The sequence below is a fragment of the Mercenaria mercenaria genome, unplaced genomic scaffold, assembly GCF_021730395.1.
Source record: "Mercenaria mercenaria strain notata unplaced genomic scaffold, MADL_Memer_1 contig_4215, whole genome shotgun sequence".
Classification (NCBI taxonomy): domain Eukaryota; kingdom Metazoa; phylum Mollusca; class Bivalvia; order Venerida; family Veneridae; genus Mercenaria; species Mercenaria mercenaria.
The window spans coordinates 1,774-22,803 of record NW_026462428.1 but is presented as its reverse complement, the minus strand read 5'-3'; positions in this window follow the sequence as shown (position 1 = coordinate 22,803).

Sequence of the window (21,030 nt, the reverse complement as noted above, 5' to 3'; positions counted from 1 at the left end):
AAATTTAATTGACATTTTTTCATATGGAAAAATAAGCTCCACACCATTTATTATGTAGCCCTTGTAAAAACATTTGTAAAAACATTATTATATACCTATGTAAATTCTGTAAAAAATCGGCTTGTTTTCCACAATTAAATATGAACAGACAGAAAAAAATCCGTATTGTACCTTTTAAATTCCGTATTGTACCTTCCGTATTGTACCTGCCGGACTACTTTCATTAAAATGCATTACCTGACACAGTTCTATAAATAGTGCACATAAAAAACTTCACTTTTCCATTTTAATATCGATAAACATTAAAGAATTCGTTCAATAACAAAACAACAAACAAAAAGTTAGAGGTATATAATAAAAGGGTCATTATAACAGTAGCTAGATCTGGGATTTTGTATTCGGATCTAGCTTGCGGGCCTCGTGAGATCCGATCTGGTAAAATCCACACGAGCCGAATACAGCATCCCAGATCGATCTACTGTTATTATAACCCTATTATATTCAAATCTGCTGAAGGATTTCATAGCGTTAAAAAGATCTTAGTTATGTAGAGTGTTCAAATTGTAATACGTTCATGATACTGTTTGATATGGCTAAACCGTTTTAAAAATGTATATATATATGCGCAATAATTCAAAAAGAAATGAAAGAAAACCCGCTTTTCGATACATAAAATAACCCTTTACGGCACTCTGGGTATAATTTCTGGATATATTTTATTGCCTCATGTATATCCGTATAAGAACGACAGGCGGAATTAAAATTCAAGCGTTTTATGATAATTTATGATAATAAATAAAGAAATTATTTCGCAAGATATTTTGTCCATATTCCCTGCTATCATATGACGACGACAGGTTTTCTTATCTCGCTGTCTCTTTTGGGTCCTGTGCTTGTCAATGTCTTGTATAAATGTCACGTGCCGTGTATCTACGCCAAGTAGGTATGCTGGTTTTTAGCCGGGGAAATTTAATGATTCAATGCATACCCCGTTCACTCTCTTTACTTGTCGCTGATTAGTACTGCCTACAAGTTTACTAGGTTATCTTATTAAAAAAGGAGAAACTTTATTCAAAATGGGTATGAAAACGCATGGGGATTCTAAATTTCGTTAGTGACAGAGTTATGTCTGCATATTCAGTAATTCATTGTATTAACCAGGAACACAAAATAAGATAATTCACATGTGACATATAAAAAGTGAACACTGAATTGCAATAAATCAGATTGATTGAAAATAAGTTGAGATTGATTTGTGTTTCTATCGTTTATAAATTGCAATGTATTGTACATGTTCTTTATCTTTGATAAACTTTGTTTTTTTCTTCCTAGCTTAGAAATACATATCAGTAAATTTATCAGCATGTATTAAGAAATACTGTCACATGTGTTTGAGGTACATTTCAAAGATTAATGCCAGATTATTTTTTAATTATAGACGGTTTACGTATTGCTTAAGAATGCTAAGTATGTGTTGATGAAAGAGTCTTCCCAGTTGTTAATGAGATAAACAGTGGTTTGTATTTCTACGGAGACCCTGGGACGTCTTCAGTCTTTTAATTCACCTGAGCACAAAATGATCTAGGTGTGATATGTGTCCATCATCCTTTGGCGTGTATCTTAAACACTTTGATTTTTAACTCTTGCCCAGTCTTCAAAATCTCAGAATATTACCATCAATAAAATATCGGGAGAGTTCTTTTCTTGGTCAAAAACTAGGTCACTAAGCCAGTTAATGGATAAAATTTGGCAATATTCTAGAGGCCACATTTTCTACCTCATGTTTATGAAAGTTTGTAATAATTCAGTACAAATTCAAAACTGGTTTGCCAAAGGTCAAAAACTAGGTCACTTGGTAAAGTAATAGAAAAAAAAACTTGTTAAAACTTTTCTGTTTGATCTTCTTAAAACTTATTTCAGGACGTTTCTCCTTATGAAATCTAGTTTAAGTTTATATAAGCTGATATCTACCAAATCAAATATAAGCCTACCCTCACCGCAAGTAGTCCAAATAAATAGTCCTAATCTTTCAAGTAGTCAAATATATATAGTAATAATCTCTCTTCCTTTCCTCGTGCCCTTTCTCAATAGCATCGTGTTTTCTTTTACTCTACTGCGTTTCAGTATGTATCTGTAGCATTCTATCGAAACCTGCATGTTCCTATTGCATGCCAAGTAAAAATGGCGGCGTAAGAATTTTATGTCCCGAAAAGTGACTGAAAAAATCTCATTATGCTAAGAAATGTCGAAAAAAAATTAAGTAAGTAGATTTTATAAGAAATAAAGAACACTTGGATTTAGTGGTGTTCAGTCTAAAGGTCTTTAACTAGGTCGCTGGGTCAAACCATAGAAACCCCTTGTCAGCGCTCTAGAGGCCACATTTTCTACTTGATCATAAAAATTCTTTGTCAAAATATTTGTCACTATGAAATCCAGGTCAGGTTTATAACTCAATTATCTGAGATCTTAAACTAGGTCACTAGGTCAAATTATAGAAAAACATCGGTCACTCTTCAGAGGCAACATTTACTTCTTGCTGTCAGAATGTTTCTCTGTTTGAAATGTAAGTCAAGTTTGGGTCTGGGTTACCTTGGTTACTTGAACTACGTCACTAGGTCCAGTCATAGAAAAACATTGTTAACACTCTAGAGACCACATTGTCTACTTGATCTTCATAAAACTTTGTCAGAATGTTGTCTCTGTGACATCTATGTCAAGTTTGAAACTAGATTATCCAGGTCAAAAACTAGGTCACTGGGTCAGATAATAGAAAGACATTGTTAACACTCAAAAGGCCACATTTTATACCTGATCTTCATGAGACTTGGTCGGAATGTTTGTTTGTTTAAAATTAACGAAAACATGTAACTGGGTCACTTGAGAAAAAATAGGTCACAAGGTCAAGTTACAGAAAACGTTTGTTTAGAGGCTACTTTTCAACTTGATCAATCATTATAAATATTTTTCAGAATGTTTGTCTCTATCAAATCTATGTAAAGATCCAAAGTGGGATACCTGAGGTCAAAAACTGTCACTAGAGCATTTCAAAGAAAAACTTGGTCGCAAAGGCAGAACCAATCCTGTCCAGCATGGTAAGAGTTAACCTTGATCGATATTTTCAATGTTGCTGTGGCAATCATCAAGTAATTAGAACGGAAAGTAATGTCACAAGAGTTGTTGCTATACCCCCGATGTCGGCACAGTGTGTAGACACATTGTTAATCCTGTCATCCCACAAGTCCACATTACTTAGTACACCAACACATCAAATATGGATAAACCTCACCGGATAAATATAAAACAAGCACAGCTTAGTGAAGAAGCATGGATTTGTAACACGTGGTAATTCCAGTTTACGGACTCTCCTTTAGTGATACCGACATTGCTGAACGCAGATGTGAATATGTCGATTTCTCTTCGTTGAACAAGAAAAAGTACAAGCAGAATCGTTATAGGACATTTAGATATTAACTTGTTCAATGTAAAGACATTAGGGTATACACTCGAAAGAAGAAATAAAAACATCAACATTTGGTGAAGGGTTGCTGCTTTTGTACGAGCGGACGTTGCGTTTATATGATGGAACGATATTTATTTGTTTGTTTTGGTTTAGCGCCATTTTTCAACAGTATTTCAGTTATGTATTTACAGTAATAGCAGGTAGTTCACCTAACTAGTGTTCCTGGATTCCGGAAGGGAGACAACTACTATAGCGTTGATCTTAATTAACAAGGGAAGATAATAGAATCGATTTTATCCAATTCTTCAGTATGAGTACAAACCTGTTCTCCGCAAGTAATTGTCCACTTTACCACATGAATCAGAGGTGGCGGACGAATGATTTCAGACACAATGTCTTTTATCAGATCGTCACGGAGAACATACGCCTCGCCATGATCGAGCTCACGACCTCACGATCCTTAGATCTGCGCTCTCCCTATTGAGCTTAGCGGGCGGGCCAATATCTTGATTGCAAAACAATATTTTTAAGAAATAAAACGGTGCTATTTATTTGTATATCGACGGTGACAATTGACGGACCTTTTCTGCACGAATTTAGATAAATGAACAAGCTGTTTTGATCACTGTGAAACAAATGGGGATTTTACTTATCTAATTTGTGATTTTAAAAGCAAACCATTACCAGCCGTATGGAGTTTTCTAACCTTGCAAACTTGATTAAAGAGGTGACAGGTTTTAAGAAAGACTGTGAACCTCTTACTAACTAAAAAAATGCAGTTTCATGGAACTTTTAAAACTTTCTATCTGGAGTAAGAGGTTGTCAAAATATAATGAGTTCAGTTATTAACAGAAACACACCATCCATTGAATAGCAAAAAAAATCGAAATTAATTATTTAAAGTTTCAGAAAATTTAAAAGTGACGACTTCATATAGAAGGTTTTTAACATGAATTTCCACACTGAAATTTATAAAATTGTTTGGATGATGAAGTTTCATTTTGATAAAGAAGACCATCCTAGCATTTAATAAAAAAGAAAACTATTGGATACAACGTTTTGTACAAATTCTTTTAATGTTTGCCATGGTGTTTCGTGTTTTATAGGAGAAAACAGTGGCCAAAATCAGAGATACATTTTGGATCTTTTCAAAGTCTTCATCTGTTTTCCTCATGACATTCTCCATTGTAAACTGGCATCTTAATTGTTTGTGGTCTCTTTGACTACTCTGTAAATCTCATGTCTTCATATCTGTCGCTAACCGCTCTGGCTGAAGGCTAAAAGATGAACACTGTTAAAATCTTCTTTTTTTTTCGACGCGTACTGCGGACTTACTATAGGGGTTTTCTCAAACTGTATATATAGTTGTGCATAACTGAACAGTGGCATATTAAGCATCCGGTTCTATTGTATATAAATTACCGATATATTTTTAACAGCGTGGGCAAATTTTGAAAAACTTTTACATCACTTTTTATACGCCCGAAGGGACGTATTATGTTATAACCCCGGTGTCCGTCCGTCTGTCCGTCAGTCTGTTCGTTACCAATTTCGTGTCCGCTCTGTAACTCTTGAACCCCTTGAAGGATTTCAAAGAAACTTGACACAAATGTACACCACACCGAGACGACGTGCAGAGCGCATATTTTGGATGTCTTGCTTTAAGGTCAAGATCACACTTAGGGGTCAAAGGTCATATGAGTGTGTTTCGTGTCCGCTCTGTAACTCTTGAACCGCTTGAAGGATTTCAAAGAAACTTGGCACAAATGTTAACCACACTGAGACGACGTGCAGAGCGCTTGTTTTGGATGACTAAATTCAAGGTCAAGGTCACACGTAGGAGTGAAAGGTCATATATGACTTTGCTGTGTCCGCTCTGTAACTCTGGAACTGCTTGAAGGATTTCAGAGAAACTTGGCACAAATGTTCATCACACTGAGGCGACGCGCAGAGTGCATGTTTTGGATGACTCACTTCAAGGTCAAGGTCACACTTAGGAGTCAAAGGTCATATATGACTTTGCTTTGTGTATATTGCTCTGCATTGCAGTGCTCTTGTTTTTATTAGGCAGATCCCTTTTTTTTTGTTCTCTTACAATAAATTTTTAGTGAATTACTTCCCTTTTTTGTTACTATAAATAGCTTATTTTGAAACGTTTTTTATTATTGGCCAAAGGGAAAAACTGAGACCACCTTTCTGTGGTACAACATGGATGGTACATACAATTTTTAGATGTATTTTGACATAACTTTACCTGGTAAGAATTTTTTGTTGACTTAGAATTTATTTTGGAATTTCTTGTTTTTGTTGTTCCTGTCCTTTGGGCTTCAACAGTCAAGTTCTTTAAATTTTGCTCCCATCCTCTGATGTAACCCTTCGGGCGTATATTGCCCCACTTGGCGGCGCTCTTGTTTATTAATGTGTCTATATATTCAAATCTTTCGACTACCGTATTTATGAACAAGAAGCTAGAGTTTCTGTATCGCAAAGTTGTTCTTTTTTATTTTGAAGTGTTGCAACTTAATTATTGATATGCTTGCTGTCAATTTCGTGAGGTCTAGCCGGTATTCGCCAGCAGTAAAAGCGGCTGTTTGATTCAATGACCAACATACCCTATAATCCTGGATTTGAACCAATGACCTCCTGGTGAGGAGACAGGCACTCTTCCCCTGCGCCGCAAGAAGTTCACCTATTTCAGATCAGGTGTCCCCTATGCAGGCATAGGGCATCACAACAACATATGTTACAAATTATTACTTAATTGAATATTTGATATCAAAGAATGTATATAGTGTATATGGAAACAAGGAGTTTCGTATCATTGCACTCCCGACGCGGAAATGCTACTGTGCGACGCAAATTTTTGAATATGCACTATACGATGCGTGACATTTTAATGCACTGCGGTTTAAAAAAAATGCCGCACGTGGTATTATATATTCTTAACCATTTCAAACCCTACAAATTCAGTTTTATACGGAACTGAATTCACTCAGTTTTACACGATGGCTACATTATGAATTTTTAATCCAAAATTGACCTTATGTTTTCATGAGTTTAATCTTTGTTAAAGAGTATCTATACATACCATATACGCATGTGTTCGAAAACGTACTCGACTAAAAAGGCTAATCTCGACTACTAAGCTAGTTGCATCAAATGACCACACAGAATTGCTCAAATGGTGGCATTGGAGTTGACTAAGTCAAAAATTTAATTTTGTTCACAATTCTATGCATGTACTGGCCATTAAACATTTTTGGAATATGATCGGACGCTAATTCCCAGGCCCCATGTTCACAAAACAATTTTCAGTCTCAGCTGGGTATTAGATTGAAATTTTGACAGCTTGTTTTAATGGCACTTTAAGATTAAATTCCAGTTGAGACAGACAATACATACTGAATAGTCACTTGAAAATTGTCATGAATTTAAAACTTAAATTCTAACATGTAAGTTTGATATCAATGAAAAAGTTTCGTTATCAAACTCAGCTGAGACTCAAAATGTTTTGAAAACGGAAGTCCAGGAATTCAATCTTGGCGTGGCCTAAGTTATCAAGATCGTGCCTTTCTTGATCATTTTTCAAAATCTGATATCGGATTATGAAACTACAAAGTGGTTATTCCCTTTTTACGGACGAAGGCCGGTATTGATTTCATTTTTACTTCCTGTTTATATCTGGGGTGAAGGTCATTTAACAGCTGATTAAAACTGTACGTAGCGGATAAAACATTCCACCGGTCGGAATAGTTAGAAGTTGTAGAGGACTTCAGTTATCTTGGTGTGAAATTTAATTATAATGGTTCGTTTAATAAGACTACAAAGTACTTGTGTGATCAGGCAAGGAAAGCAATGTTTGCAGTGCTTTAGAAGTCAAGAGCATTATTTCCTGATCTAGACCTACAATTACAATTGTTTGGTACAATGATGTGCCCAAAACTGTTGTATGGTGTAGAAACATGGGGTGTTGGTAATGTTAAAATTATAAAACAATTCCAGTTGAAATATTTAAAAATGTTACTGAATGTTAAAAAGTGTACACCTAATGTTATGGTTTTTTGGTGAACTTGGCACACAGCCTATAGATTTAGTGATAAAAGGTAGAATTCTTAACTTTTGGTGTAGAATAATTAATGCTAAAAAAGATAAAATTTGTAGCATTATGTATAGACTTATGTATGAGTTGGATAAGAAAAATATTTACCACTCGTTTTTTTTTTTTTTTTTTTTGGATGAATTATGTTAAAAACTCTTTGCAAGAGTTGGGTTTTGCTGATTATTGGTTAAGCCAATCTGTTGTGTCTCCACTGTATTTTAAACATATGGTTAAGAATAGAATAAAGGACCAATATATCCAATTTTGGAATGAGCAGTTAAACAGATCTAGTAAATGTTGTACCTACAGAATATTTAAATCTGATTTTTAACTGGAAAACTTAAACTTTTACCAAAAAATCTGGCTCAGTCTCTTTGTCGTTTTAGATGCAGCAGTCACAAACTACCGATTGAGGAAGGTCGCTTTATTAATTTAGCTCATAACTTAAACCACTCTTTAGGTGATGAATTTCATTATATTTTCGAATGTTCCCATTTTAATGATCTTCGCAGAAAATATTTATCGGTACATTTCAGAAGACCAAACATGTATAATTTTGAACAACTGTTTGCAAATAGAGACCGGACAACTTTACTTAAATTAGCTGTTTTTGTGCAAAAGATTATGTCTGCAATTGATTAATGGTATACCACCTTCCGGGTCAACAAACTTTACATACTTAAATGCTCAATTTTCATACCATCCCATATTAATGCAAATAATTTTGTATTTGAGTAAGAAAGATTTTGTATGGCTCATGCATGCTACTTCGAGTTTGTGTTGGTCACATTCCTGCTATGTTAGTAAATGTTACTAGTGTTAAGATGGTTTGTGATATTTGTTTGTTGAACTGTTTTGGCAATTAATTTGTACATGCATTTATTTGTAATGCTGATGCCCTGAACGGGCCGAGATTTGAAATAAAACTTGAAAAGATAATATTTTCTTTAGGGTTTACAGGCGTTTTGAGCCGTATTGTTAGACAGTATATTAATATATAAAAAGTCATGAATCCGAATCCGGTATTACACCTGCGGCACAGTTCGACTCTGCCACTCTGATACGGAGTAATCTCCAGTAAACGATTTACAGTCAACCCCCCCCCTCCACACACACACACACCCTAGTCAAATCGTCCCCCAGTCAACTCGTTTCCTTTTTGGTCATTTCTTATCCCTTGACGAATCCAAAAATGCTCCCCCAACCCACCACCACCTCCCACCTTTCCGCCCACTCCGTTTTAGTCTTATTTTTGTCAAAGTTTCCTAGATTATGATTAATATAATTATGATGTAAACTATGTGGTCAGTAAAATATGTTCTACATAATAAACCTGAAAATTTTACTTTAAAAACTACATTTTATTTTGCTTTATAAATACCCGATCGTAGTTAAACGTGTAGAGTGCATGCACGTTTCGTAGCTTTAAGTGTGCATTGACTTATGCGGCTGCTTATCTTTTTTGAAGATACTTCCTGTTTATTTTCAAACATGTTGAATTGCTGATACATATCTAATTCTGAATCAGGAAGTTTTCGCTAAATTATGGTAATGCATCGGATCTCGTTTCGACGGGGATGAAAGATACATGTATGAGAACTTCTTGTATGTTAAGCCAAAGTGTTGAACTAAATCATTCAAGATATTTCATTAAAATTTCTATTTTATGGAACATCCTACAATTATCAAAATTAATGAAAAACAGTGACTTTCTCCGTACAGAATTCTACGAGAACCCAGTATTTATACTATGCAACAAATATTAAACTGACTTTCAATTTTTTAAGAATGATTTTTTTTTCACAACAATATTTTATACTGCGTTTTTTTATCCCCCGCCGATGAAATCGGGAGGGTGTATTGAAATGGCGTTGTCCGTCCGTCAGTCCGGGCTAACGAGTTGGTACTTGAGTGTCTAGCAGGTTAGGGTTTGGACTCTTTGTTTATATGACAGTCACTTAAAAAAGTGTCCAAAAGTGGGTTTATGTGACTAATTTTTGGGTTTATGTGGCTAAAATTTAACATTGAAAAGTCACTTAAGTATCATACCGTGAGTACGTCCGTCCATCCGTCCGTGCGTCCGTCCGTCCGCAGCCATTCCTCAGTAACTAGCTGGTAGAATTTCATGAAACTTGAAATAAACATGAACCATCATACTGCGTTGATGCCCGTCAAGTTTTTTTTTTTTTGGATTGGTCAATTTCCCTTAGAGTTATTGCCCTTGATTTAATGAAAAATGTCCGTCCGTAGCCATTTCTCAGTAACTATCAGGTAGAATTTCATAAAACTTGAAATAAACATGCACCAACATACTGCGATGATGCCCGTCAAGATTTTTTGGAGGTGGGGGGGGGGGGGGGGGGGGGGAGGGATTGGTCAATTTCCCTTAGAGTTATTGCCCTTGATTTAATGAAAATCCACGTCTGTAGCCATTTCTCAGTAATAAGCTGGTAGAATTTCATGAAACTTGACATAAATATGAACCAACATACTTCGATGGTGCCTGTCAATTTTTTTTCAATTGGTCAATTTTCCTTAGAGTTATTGCCCTTTAATTGTTTAAAAAACTACAGATTTGTACATAACAAACCAACCAATTAGTAGAATTTTATTAAACTTCTTTCAGTCTTTTCCCCCACCTCACTCTCCACTCAGTCTTGCCCACCACCCCGATCATGCATCCCCATCTCCCACCCATTTTTTCATCATTTTTAATTTTCCATCAATATTTATAATCAATATGTGAAATTTTATACCCTCACCTGGTCACCCCGCTGCCCACGCCCCCCAGCCACCCCCCCCCCCCCCCCACCACTTCACACACAAACCCCAAAACAATCATTTTCTGTTAAAATGATTTTGACTAATGAAATTATTTGCTTCATAGTAACATCCTTAACTTCTTGCCGGATATATTTTTTTTGCCATTCCTCACCACAAGCCCTTTTGGCGGGGGATACCAATTCATCGAATTTGCTTGTTTTTTCTCATATCTAATTGCTAGGAAAAACAAGTCTAGGAATCGTACGGACGGACACAAATTAAAACCAAACTGTTTTTATAGAAAGCGCCTTTATCTTCAATTCCATGTTTCAAGTTGTATTTTTAACGTGTGAACATATTAATTAAAGTGAAGTATAATCGTAGTACCGTGTGTTCGAAACTTCACATGTCGTGTCGCGCGGAAGATTGGTTTTAATATCAAAACAAAGTGTTAAAGCGTACGGATAGATGAAAAACATGGCAAATAAAATGCGACAGAGTACTGTTTAGCTGAATTTAGAGGCATCCTACATAAAGACATTTATGAAGCCGAATCGTTAAAATAATTATGTCATGAACTAACAAATAATAGAATATGACATCTGAAAATTGCGAATACGTGTGCTAAATGTAGCCTGTTCACTATCCATATATTTTCAAATGTATGTTTTGTATTAGCAGATAATTATATCACAATACACCAATTTTTACGACGAAGCCAAAAGTTATTATATATACACATATAGGTAAAAAACATATATACCCTATATATGTTTTTCTTTCTTGTGAACCTTTAAATATTCTGAGAAAACACCTACTGTAAGTACGCAGTCCGCGTCGAAGTAAGTTGAATATCTCTTTATATCTCTGTAATATCTCGAAATGAACTGGGCACCACAGCCTCTTTCTTATCGGTAACTTCACAACGAGAAATAGTAAATGTTGAAAATAGATTATTTCTACAAAAGTGACACAATGTTAAAGTATTTTCATATCTTTTAAAAATGTACTGAATTTTGAGGGATAGATGCAAGTAAAAAATGTATGGTTTTCAATTATGCTGAATGAAACGAAAATTCAACTTTGCGTCCCCGGTAGGATGAGCCGAGTTGTAAACATATGGCAGAAGATACATGTCATTGTAATATATTGTCTAAACTGTTTAAATACAGGAGATGTATAATCATATTGTTAATTATCAAACAGGATTCATACATTTCAAAACCTGTCTACCTTCATAAAATTTAGTCAAGTTAAATTTTAGTGTTACATACATTTGAAGCAGTACGTGCGGATGGATGGATTGATATGAATTAATTTCGTTTGTAGAACATAAATTCCACATTTTAAGACATTCAGATGTTCAGGATTGAGAATCCATCTAACGGCTCCGTGAAGCAATTTTATATGAAAAATAGGAAATTAATGCACCTACCTCTCAGAGACTGTTTGTAGATGGAATTCTTATGTGCCACTGAAATGACATTTTGTTTAATGAGTCTTTGAAGCCTCTATCAAGCAAATGTGACCAGTTTATACATAATTATGCAGACTGCTTTGAGATTGCAACATAACATGTATTGGTGCAAAACTGTCTAGGCAAATGGGTTGAAAAATCAGACTTAATTATTTTTAAATGGAAAGTAGAATCAAATACAGTTGATATTTCAATCGTTTGAATAATTAAGAATGGGAATATGTACCTTATGTGATATATTCACAGCTTGGCGTAAGTTTTAATGTTCATTTTCTTGGAGAAAATCAGAAGCAAATATTTTTGACTGGCCTTGATACCACATAAACATTCCGTTATAAAAAGATGATTAATAGCTTTATATATCACTATTGTAGGAATAATTCATTTCAAACGGTTGTTTTTGTTGCTGTGATGTTACCACTGTAAGAAAATTGTCGTGGTGTGTAATTTATTTCGAAATACTTGTTAGTTCAGAGTATAGCCCCGTTTTTCAAGGGTATTTCAATTACGTAACGACGGGCAGTTAACCTAACCGGTGTTCCTGGATTCTGTACCAGTACAAACCTATTCTCAGCAAGTAACTTCAAACTTCCACATATGAATCAGCGATGGAGGACGAAGGATTTCCGACACAATATTGCAATGTCTTTTATCAAATCGTCACGGAAAACATATATATGCCTCGTCCAGGGATCAAATTCACGACCCCGTGATCGGTAGAACTGCGCTCTCCCTGTTGAGCTAAGCGGGATTACGGGGGTATATGTAGCCTGGGAATCCAGTCTGACAATTCTAACTTTTTTCTACCTGTAAATTCAATATCCGAAACTCGATGACTGCAAATAACACTAATTTGCGCAAATTAAGTGGCATCTTTAATGCATAGATATTAGGTATGATTTCTTCTGACAAAGCATGAATATTATCAACGGCTTCCCAGGCTAGAGTAAACTGTTCATTTTGGGGGAATATTCGCTGTTCACTGACAGTTTAAAGGTGGTCAATCAGATTTTGGTCAACTGATGAATTTGTTTGAAACTAGACCAACTGATCATTTTCACTTATTTGTGTTTACCGAGTTCTTAATGTTTGTCAGATTTTCACTCTAAGTATTTTTAAACATTGATTTTCCTATCCTGGTTGCCCAACCAAGATAGCGTTATTTTAGCATAAGTAAAAATTTAATAAACACATTTTACCTCAGGATTGATATGAATATAAGCACCATTGTAACAAAATTGTCAAAGATTTCCTTGACAAGTACATATTTTGCTAAAGTCCATTAGAAATGCAAGTTAATAAAAATATTATTATCCGCCTTTGTCTATCTTGGGGTGCAACCAAGATAGACTGAAAATATCTATCTATCAATCTTCCGTAGACGTCAAACCCCTTGCGGGAACGTAGACGTTTTGCGCGTCAAAATCATAAAGAGAAAGAATATAGTGATAAAAATTTAGAGTGGAAGAAACTAAAAAATAACTTTGGTGATATAAAAAGGTTAAAACTTGAGTTTGCAGGATAACTAGGGCGAGGCGTGTTCAAGGCTGCAAACTTCGGCACTGAACTGCTCTAGGGTAGGGAGGTGGGCGACACTGGGTGTGTGTGTGGGGGGGGGGGGGGGGGGGAAGTTGGTTCCAATGGTACACAGTTCTCGGAAAATAAGAAAACTTGTAATAGTCAGTGGTTGAAGTAATTAACCTATAACTTAGGGAATGGCCATAGCGGACACATCGGGTCATTGGGGTAAGGTAATCTACGATTGGGATAGCAACCAGATCATGATGAATCTTATAGAAGAGTGATAACCTAGAATCTATACGCCTTAAATCCAGTCGACGAAGGTTTAGGGAGTGTAGCATATCTGTTACACTAGAAATACAGCCGTAGTCAGTCTTGATCCAACGGGCGGCTCTCCTTTGGACGCTTTCAATTTGGTCGATCTGGGTTTGGGTGTGGGGCGACCATACCTCGGAAGCATATTCGGGCTGGGGTCGGACTACAGTCTGGTAAGCAATGGTCTTAATGGGTTGGGATTCGACCTTAATGTTTCTTCGTAAGAACCCTAGGGTTTGGTTAGCTTTTTTGGTTGACCTATTTATGTGATTGTCCAATGATAGGTCATTTGAGATATCCACGCCTAGGTATTTAGCTGAGCTGACCGATTCAAGTTGGACTCCATGTAGGTAATACTGGGTAGGGATAGGATGTTTCCTTCTAGTGGCATGGATCGCTTGACACTTGGAGGGGTTGAACTCCATATCCCACTCCAACTCACACTTTTCTAGAAGTTTTAGGTCATTTTGGAGAGTGACAGATTGGTCTGCAGATGACAATGTTAGATATATTGCCGTGTCATCTGCAAACAGACGGACTTTGGAACTGATGTTTTGTGGGAGGTCATTTATGTAAGCTAGGAAGAGCAGGGGGCCAAGTACAGACCGCTGCGGGACACCTGATGATACTGGGATGGCATCAGATCGAGGTAGTGCCATTTAGATTAATTCTGAAGCTACAGTACACGTTGTTTTAAAACTTGCCTTTTGTTTCAGGTAGTGAAATATTCCAATATTTATCAAATGCAAATGTAAAACTAGAAATTATAATGAGATCAAAGTAATTATCCACTTTTTAAACACTTTTGTATTAAAGGGAGAGTATTACAAAATTTCATGAAAAGTAAATAATTATACATTTCTAACAGGAATCTAACTTATTGTAGGCTAATGGGTTCATTTTGTTCCTTAAATAAATCTCTAACAGAAAACTGAAAAATGTCAGAAAATGTTGCTAAAATGTGATTGACCACCATGAAACTTGTTTGTTTGCTCAAAGAAGTATAAAATACACAGCTATTTATTTTATAGCTCTTTGGTTTGCTTTTAGATCGAGATTTTAATCAGATTGCTGTAACATAGATCTATAGATGTATAAAAAGCATGATTTTTCTATTGAGTTAAAGCTTTATTTTACACTTGAATGATCATAACATAACAGCTTTCCTTTTTAGCAGATGCCGAGCCCGCCGATTAATGCAGCGAGGATGATAACGATGCAGTTTGAAACTTAGCGAAGCCTAAGATGGCGCGGGATTTGAACAAATTCTTCGCTCAACACAGAAAAAGTCACACACGCTATATATCAAGTGTTGATTCTCTCATAGCAAGGGTAATTCTTTTATTATAACAGGTCATTTATGATTAAGAATATGTTTCATTAGCATATAGCTTTGATAGTTAGTGACTAAGATTTGTATAAAATACCATTTGTAATGTGTTTTCGTGACAGTAATATTGTTTATGTTTTCAATATCAAATTCAACAAAGAAACATGCTTAATTACACAATGCATATGATCACCTGACAAGCATATACTATGCATGTAAACGCTTGACATGTCACCATGGAAGAAGTTGCATTGTTTTCAACAGTTGTATTGTGTTGTTTTTTTGTGTTTTTTTTTTGGAAGTGTCTAGGGGTACGGATCCGTACCTCTAGAATCTGATTCTAGCGGTACGGATCCGTACCTCTAGACAGGCCTGTTAGAGGTTTTCTAGGGGTACGGACCTCTGTTTTTGTAGAGATTAAGGGTCATTTACATTTCAAGTTTTGTTGAAAATAAAATAACAAATTTATAAGACTTCATCAGAATTCACCTTAAATTGATCTAAATGGTTTACAGCTCTAACATCAGTCATCCGATTTGATACATTTTCTTTCGGAACGTACTTAACCGAGGAACACCACGAGGATTCGAACTGAAGACAAAAAGATATAAAGATTAAACAAAATAATGTTAAATATGTTGGGGAAAAACTATTTTTATTGATAATTTTTATGTTTTCCACACATTTTGTAGTCGTTACGAGAAACAAGGGACGTTTTCACAAACACTTTCTTTTATTTAATGTCGGTTAATTGATTATTTAACAATCAGTTCCGTGCCGATTATCATTATATCTTGTTAAATAACAAAATAAATAGGTGCATATTATTATGCCTAATTTATTATTTTTTTGCTGAATTTAAAACATAATTCATTTAATGGTTAGATTCACTCATTAATCTGTTATCAACAGTTTATTTTAAAACAAACTAATCGGCACAGAATAGTGTGTATTCATTCGTAGTTCCTCGGCTATTTAGGTCTTGAAAGATAAGGTAAACAATCGAGTGAATGCTGGTATCTGTAAACCATTTAGATCCAAGTTTTAAGTGAACACTGGTTAAGTTTTATTTGTTATTTCATTTTCAACAAAATTTAAGATATAAATAACCCTAAATCTCTAGAAAAAAGAGGTCTGTAGACCTAGAAAACCCCTAACAGGCTTGTCTAGAGGTACGGATCCGTACCTCTAGAATCAGATTCTAGAGGTACGGATCCGTACCCCTAGACACTTCCTTTTTTTTTACTAAATTACTTGTTTTGACCAAAGAGCTATAAAAATAAATAGATTGGCAACTTGAAAGGCATATAGAGCAAATCTCGCCAACCTCCCGTGACAAAAAATCGAGATCTCGTTTACCGGAAGTGGCGCTTTCTCCACGCGCCATTTTGTATGCGAAAGCAATTATTCATCGGTAAAATAATTATCACCGTTTGACCACACTTCTTTCGATGACAAAAAAAAAGGTGTACTTCGTGTCTTAAGACCATTTCACATTAAACTAATTTTGTTTTAGAAGCTAACATGTATTCTAAATGTCTATAGTTTTAAAGGTACAAATTGTAACTCCATGCTCGCCGATGTTTGTTTTTAGTAAGATAACGCCGAATCACGCTCTGACACGAGCTCACGCGCGATTACAGCCAGTTGCCATTCTGTGTATTTTATACTTCTTTGTTTTGACACTCGAGGGCCAGGCTGCCTAATCTCAGCCAATATATTTAGTCTTTAAAAAAAAACACTAAGTAAGCATGTATCAATGGTCAGTTATTTTGTTATACATTCAGCATGTTTTGAAATTTACTATTGGTGCAAAATTTTAAAAAGTAAAGATATTTTCTCCTATTGGCATTCTGTGTATTTTATACTTCTTGCCATAGTTAACAGATAACCAAAGAAGTATAAAATACATGGAATGGCAACAGGAGATAATCTCATGCAAGCTTGTGTCAGTGCGTTATCTTATTGAAGCGTTGCCGACTTGATCAGTCGTGATCAAATCAACCACAGGAGTCTGAAATTCTATCAAGAAGACCATAGAAGTCTATCTTTATAAAAATTACCCCCTATACCAGTATATATAAAATAAACACCAGGAATGAAATGTCAAAAACCCAGGGTCGCCTGAAAATTACGAACGGAACGCAGGGTGATCAGAATTTAGCGAGCATGGTGAAATAATAATACTAAAATACACCTACCACACTCGACATTGTTCAAATCTGATACACTTTACGACAGAAATTACACATTTTCTGACGTTTTCAGAGATTTTCATCTGTCGCCGAAGCCATTCGCTGACGTCACAGCAGTAACAACAGTTACAGCGCCGGGATAAAAATAAACAAGTAGCGATTCCCGAACTTTCTCGGGTTTCCATATGGGCAAATTACATAAAAGGCATTATCATATATTATCAAAAATTATGGTACACCAAGTATTAAATTTTACTACTGAAATTTAGATATTCCGCTGCATCGGAAAAGGATTCTCCAAAGAGTAACCTCCCCTTATGGGCTTTCCCAGTCAGATTTTGTAAATTATCTTTTTATTGCAAAAGGAATCCAGCGGATATTATAGACTGATAATAATGATATAAACAGATAAATATTCTCATACTTATTTACTCGCTGTACAAATTTTAAAGGATAAAATAAATATTTTATCTTTATCTCGGCGCTGTAATTGTTGTTATTGTTGTGACGTCAGCGAATGGCTTCAGCGACAGATGAAAAATCTCTGAAAACCTCAGAAAATGTCTGATTTCTGTCGTAAAGTGTATCAGATTTGAACACTGTCGAGTGGGGTAGGTGTATTTCAGTGTTATTTCTTCACCACGCTCGCTAAATTCCGATCACCCTGCGTTCCGTTCGTATTTTCAGGCGACCCTGGGTTATTGACATTTCATTCCTGGTGTTTATTTTATATATATAGGGGGTAATTTTTGTAAAGATAGACTTCTATGGTCTTATTGATAGAATTTCAGACTCCTGTGAATCAGCAGAGGCTTATGGTTTCCTAATCGCATTTTTTTTTTTATTCTTACTCGAATTTTTCGAGTTAGTGACCGCTAAATTCGATCCCTGGAATATCCAATATACCTTTAACTATGTCTTGAGGATCATTTTTGTTGGTTTAAAGAATGCGTAGAGCAATTTTTACATTCTTAGAAAGAGACATAAATTTTTGTTGTTTACTCTGCACCGGAAGTTGATATTTTAAAACAACACCACTATAAAATACAGTACCGTACCATAAATATTGATTTGATTCCCAACCATTTGATTTACGCACACATTGAGTGTATAATATAGTTTAACCTAGATTTATAGAGTACCATTTAATGTGTGTGTATGTTCAATGTGGGACAGGGAGAAATAATGCCGACTGTGCTTTGTTACGTAAAACATCCAGACGATTTAGATTTTGTTTATGCTAGTAAAAATTGCGTGCGTTTCTGTAATTTCATCAGGGACTGATGGTTCTCACTAGCAATTTCAAGTTGCAGTCCTGGGACTCCCAAAGCTGAAAAAGTTGCAGTCCCAACTACTGACTAGACCTGACAGACAGGCTTAAACTTTCGTCAAAACACAGGCCTCTACTTTACTGTCAAATTAAGTGTAGACCGACAGACATTTTGTAATCACAATTCTTCACCCAAATATTGTTAAGGTGAGATAAAAAGGTAAATGTAAAATAGGTGTAGTCAAAAATTAATGTATGACAAAATCACCCAGGCCCTGGACACTTCCCCCCCCCCCCCCCCCCCCCCCCCACCTCCCTGCTGTTTCTAGTCTTCCTGGACGATATCCTGTGAAATTATCAAGGTGGACAAAATCCCCCTTGTGAAAATACCAAGTTGGACAAAATCCCTCCTGATAATTTTTTTCTTTACCTTTTTATTTCAGAATGGTAACGTATATAAACATACATTGAAAAAATAAAATATATGAACAATTATACTTTAATTTTAATACTTATTAAGAGCATAACGTTAAAACATTTGGTCTAAAATATTTTAAGAATGCACAGTATGTCTATGATCAACATATTAATAAATGCTTCTTAAGTAAGAGTAAAAATAAACATAAAAACATAAAAATAAAGCGATTTTGCAGAAAAATAATCACGTTACTAAGACCGACATCGACAGCATCTTAAAATCACTCGGACATTCATAATTAAGCCTAATTATCACTTTTTCTAAAAACATCTTGAAAACTGCCTGGTAATTAGTACGTGAGAAAACAATTGAAGTTACTTCTAAAACCACGTAATCCGTCGTTAACAATTAGAAATTGTCACAATCACATGTATTCGAGTTGATCATACATATGCCGCCTGTCTCGCGGTGTACTGGAAACGGGCAACGCTGATTGGCTATATGCGGCTATCCGTGACAAGCGAGTAACTCTGCCCACATGTTTTGCTCTCGAGTCACACCTTGTGTATTCGCAGGTTTATGTAATCAATTAATTTTCATTGCGTCTCACTGCAGAAACGTGCGTCCGGGGACTCTCAAGCTGCAATAAACACGCGTATACCGGGACCAATTATGCGTACAGGGACGCCAATTTCGGCCTTTCTGAGAACCCTGTTCATATACGTTTATATACTCTTAAAAATTATCAGATATGTGTATATGCATTATTTCAAAGCGTAAGTTAAGCTAATACGCATTTTATCTGGAGTCCTGTACTACCTGTTTGTTTTCAAAGTGAAGCGTGCCCCAATCACATGACAATTGCAATGGTGGGCAAAATATTGCAGACAGCGGTACCCATTTGAAACTTGTGTTCATCAAATTGGGTTGCGTGGTTTATTTTGTGTCACTGTGACATTTGAATTGATGAAATTTATAGTGTGACAGATTTCTGGCATTATGTCTGGTTGTATATACATGTAGGTTTCAATACGGAGTTTGTTTCACCTAAGAGATCCATTTATAACAGCTTATAAAGGTCTTTAAGGAGGTAGGTTACCTTCATATTTGTAAGTGCGCATGTCCAACCGGAAGCTAACGTGACGATTTACGACGACGTTTACGACAAACTAAATGTGTTTATATATCCATTCTTCTGAAAACAAATCATGAACCTGTCTCCGATCTGATGCTTTATGGTTTAATAATGCAGAAATAATGAATAAATTGCCGCAGAAACGCTTCAAAACAATGTTGTATTAAAATGACGTCATTGACGTCATGACGTTACGTGTCAGTTACCGCGCAAAATTAGTAGCTTTTATTTTGAAAGTACGTAATTCTGTGCATTTTCTTTATTTGAACTATTTTCAAACAGATATTATTTGCTGAAATATTATTTATGAGTCTTTTCCTCTGAATAACAATCAATATTTTGCTTCTTTTATGTAGTTATATTGAAATTTTATGCGGAATGTAAGAAAATGGATGATGGTAACCAATGTTATTTGGAATATAATAGGGTGAAAGTTTACTTGTTACGGCCATTTTCAATAAAAAACTTGCAGTTTGATTTGCAATACCTATTTTTCAGTTTTCGTTGATAATTTGTTAGTTATATACTAAAACGAAGCTCTAAAATTGTTCAAATTTCAGTAGAAAATTGTGATTTCTTGAATTGAATTGATGTTACCTTGGAAACGAAGCCCGTGACCTATATATCTAAATGTAAAATTCAAAAGCGTTGACACTGGTCTATTTAAGGAACACAGCTTCGGCTTTTTATTTTCATTTCAACAACATCCATGAGAATAATAGCACATGCTGAACGATTTTTCCATGAAAAATGCAAGACGAATGGTACTGCTGTAAGTATTTTAAGCTGTGAAATTTGTTTGAATAAATACAAATAACATGAAAATATAACTTACGTTTGAAATAATATGTTTTGAAGCTACATTAACAAGAAAGATAATTTTATTCAATATTTTTTATAAGAAACTGCGACAAAAAGCAAGATATAAGCTATTTTAAACATCTCTGTTGCCATGGTTACTTTAAACTTTAAGTAAAATAGGGTACCATGTAAAGTGCTTGGTATTTTGCTAATAATATTACCGAAATATTCCATGTTGGTTATTAA